The 3,752-nt window shown below is 42.4% G+C and overlaps 1 pseudogene; it reads left to right on the forward strand.

Annotated features, from left to right (window-relative positions):
• Positions 1-1,152: 1,152 nt before the first annotated feature.
• Positions 1,153-1,925, forward strand: LOC127229750 (proteasome subunit beta type-6-like; annotated as a pseudogene).
• The last annotated feature ends 1,827 nt before the right edge of the window (positions 1,926-3,752 follow it).

A 3,752-nucleotide genomic window follows, 5' to 3' on the forward strand; every position in this document is an offset into this window, starting at 1 on the left:
TTAATATATACTTAAATAATGCAAATGGTTCTCTTATGTGAATTCTAGGACATCAAGAATCAGTTATCTTAGTGGTTCCTGTGATGGAGAAAATACCATATTGCCATGTTTTAGACAAGTTCTTATAGAACATTCAAAAGCTATATCCCTAACTTCATTGGATCAAACCCATACTATCCCCAATAGAGAGTGGACATTCATTGAAAAATAGCTGCTACTGATGGGTTTTCTTTCTGGACAGTCATGAAGGTATCATGCAGCCACAATTGCTCAACAAGATCCCATGTTGTTGAACCCTCTGGCCATAAAGTCTGGAGGGAATAAGTAGAATACATGGGCATGCTGGTCATACCCTAATGTCATGAACATCTACTGTGCTAGAATCTGTTACTAAGTTCTTATATCTAATAAACAGAAAAAGAAGAAGGTTTGCCTCACAAATGGATTAGTAAGAATGCAGGTACAAGTTGGAAATAGACTATCCTGAAATATAGCCTGACACAGAGAATAGTCCCTGTGAGTTAATGGTAGACCTAAATACTCCCAATGTAGTAACCTTGTCATTCCTATTAGTAACCTGAAGTAATACTTGTGTTCTAGTGAATGGCTTTGTTGTTGATTATGTCACTTGTATTAGTCAGAGTTCTGTAGAGGCACAGAACTTAAGGAATGAATACATGAATTTATTGGAATGGCTTATAGGCTGCAGTTCAACTAATACATGGATGGCTAGCTATAAATACAAAGTCCAAAAATCCAGTAGTTGCTCAGTCCCATGAAGCTGGGAGTCTCAGCTGATCTTCTGTATATGCTAGAATCCTGAAGAAGTAATGGAGTGCTCGCAAGGCAAAGGCAAGCTGGCAAAGCTGTATTGTTCTTATACAGGCTTCCAGTAAAGGTGTGTCATCCCACCTCAAGTTCAGTATCCTAAGTCTGTGTCTTCCAGCCTCATGGTCCAGTTCAAAGGCATGTTGTCTTCCTGCTTCAAGATCCTGATCACAAATGTGCCCTCCATTCCTGGATTGTAGTTCATTTCAGATGTAGTCAAGGTGACAACCAAGAATAGCTATCACAGCTCTGGAAGGAGAAAGTTTGGAATATTGGCAAGAAGTAAGTCTGTATAGAAAAGGAACATGGGAGTAGAAGAGGAAGATGGCAGCCACCTTAGGTGTTCATGGAGGGACCTCTGCACCAGCCTTTGGGCCGGAGGCTCTCACCCCAGACTGGGAAAACCAGGAAGTCTCCACAGGTACCTCGATCATGGTTGTGTAGTTTGATGGGGGCGTGGTTCTAGGAGCAGACTCGAGAACAACCACCGGGTCCTACATTGCCAATCGAGTGACTGACAAGCTGACGCCTATCCATGATCATATTTTCTGCTGCCGCTCAGGCTCAGCAGCTGATACCCAAGCAGTAGCTGATGCTGTCACTTACCAGCTCGGTTTCCACAGTATCGAACTGAATGAGCCTCCACTATTACATACAGCCGCCAGCCTCTTTAAGGAGATGTGTTACTGATATAGAGAAGATCTGATGGCAGGAATCATCATTGCAGGCTGGGACCCTCAAGAAAAAGGGCAGGTGTACTCAATTCCCATAGGGAGTATGATGGTAAGGCAGTCCTTTGCCATTGGAGGTTCTGGAAGCTCATATATCTATGGCTATCGGGAAGGAATGACCAAGGATGAATGTCTGCAATTCACTGCCAATGCACTTGCTTTGGCTATGGAACGAGATGGCTCCAGTGGAGGGGTGATCCGCTTGGCAGCCATTCAAGAATCAGGGGTAGAGCGGCAGGTACTTTTGAGAGACCAGATACCCAAATTCACCATTGCTAATTTACCACCTCCCTGAATCCTAGTATTCTAGGGTATAATAAAAGATATTCATACTGATACAAAGTTAATAAACAGTTTGTCAAAGAAAAAAAAGAAAAGGAACATGGGTGAGCCTATAATGCACAAAGTAAGGAAATTATTATGTCATATTTAATACCCAAAGAAAGCAGTCTCCCCTGGATAGCCAGTGAACAGCCAAGAAACTAGAATGACCTTAAGTAATATCAGCTTCCTGTCATTGTCCTCTCACATATATTCATTGGGCTCATGGACAATGTTTCCAGAGCCACAGACAAGAAAGCGACAGATGGCTGCTACAGCTGGCTTCCTGAGCACTGAGTTTGGGGATTAGTTACTGCTGTTGCCTGTGTCCAATGTGAAGGCAATAGATACCAATGCTGAGCTATTTGGTGGTCTATTGATTACACCAGACCACTTGAGTTGATAGAGACTCATCTTAACTTGAAGCAAAATTATTCTAAGTCCAGGTATGCCTTTCTTGACTGAGGGAGTCTTAGCTAACACTATTATGGATGGCTTTGTTCTGTTGACACAAGATTCCTCATGTCACTGCATCAGACAGGGAAGGTCTCTTTGAATTAAGAAACGGAAACATAATAATTGTTTTTGCCTTCCTCCTCAGAGATCCACTTGGGGAATCAGTGTTTCCCATCCCGGGCTCCACCTAACCCAGAGTCCTAATTCCAATAAAGGAATTGACATATTTCCTTTGTGGCTAGAGAAACCTCATGAGTTCAGGCTCATTGTGTCAAGAATCCAGGAGTCAAGACATAACTTCACTTGTGAAAGTCTCTGACTATTCTGCAAGAGGAACTGGGGCTACTGCTGTCCAATAAACTCAAGATATAAATGTGACTTTCTAGTGATCTATTAACATAGTTCTCATACTCTGTAGTTCAGTTAGGTAAGATATGTTGTACTCATGACTTGAGAATGTCATGGCATAAGGGGCCCTGACTATCAGGAGTAGAGGCCTTGCCACCCAACAGAACACAAGCTGAGATGCTAACTGATGAGGAGGGTCATCTAGAATAGGTAATAAGGGAGGGGTTCCAGGGATACACATTGCGATTGCAATCCTGCTGTGGCTTCCTCCTATTAGCGTTTGTCTTCTTGTAAATTTCTATAACAAATCAAACCAATCAAAATTCTGGAACAGCTGTTCCTATGTGATGGTAAACCCATTAGATGATGTATTTAAGTTTGAATAGTACAGGGTAAGAGCAATAGTAGATGCTATACTTTGCAGCCAAATCTCTCTTCCATTTTGGAATATGCACCCCAGCAGGTAGTGGGAGCATAGCACGGCTAAGACACACAGAGGATTCTCTCCTAAATCATTTTCAGCCAAAAGAAAATAAGGTTGGGCCACTTCCCCAGGAACTCCTTCTACCCATGAGTGGTCAATCAGGGGGCACAAAGACTAGCTCCCTGGCCTCTGTTGAAATGATTCTCAGTCCCATTGTGGGTCCAGTGCTCTCAGACCTTCATTGAAACTCAAATAGTTCAGCTTCTCCTTCTTCCCAGGCTGTTTCCTTCAGCAGCTCAGCGATCTCTCCATAGGTATGGTCAATCAAGAGCTCCAGGCCCTGGGTTCTGTTTTCTAGAAGACTTGAAATAAAACAAATTAGCAAATGAATATGCAAAAAATTAGTCTTCCCTGCTTCAACTCATATATATTCATGAGAAGAAACATGGTTTCCAAGGAGTGAAAGATGTATAAGTCACAAGATGTGTAGTTTCACAAAAGGGTAGTACCACACCCGTTTACTGCTCCTTTCTCTACCTTCTTTGCTGGATTTAGTAATTCACTGTTTATCCACTGTGTCAGCTTGAAAAGGTTGCTACATCTCTCTTAGCTTCACTTTGCTTGCCTGTAAAATGGGATAAAGT

Source organism: Phodopus roborovskii, unplaced genomic scaffold (genome assembly GCF_943737965.1).
Source record: "Phodopus roborovskii unplaced genomic scaffold, PHOROB, whole genome shotgun sequence".
Lineage (NCBI taxonomy): Eukaryota > Metazoa > Chordata > Mammalia > Rodentia > Cricetidae > Phodopus > Phodopus roborovskii.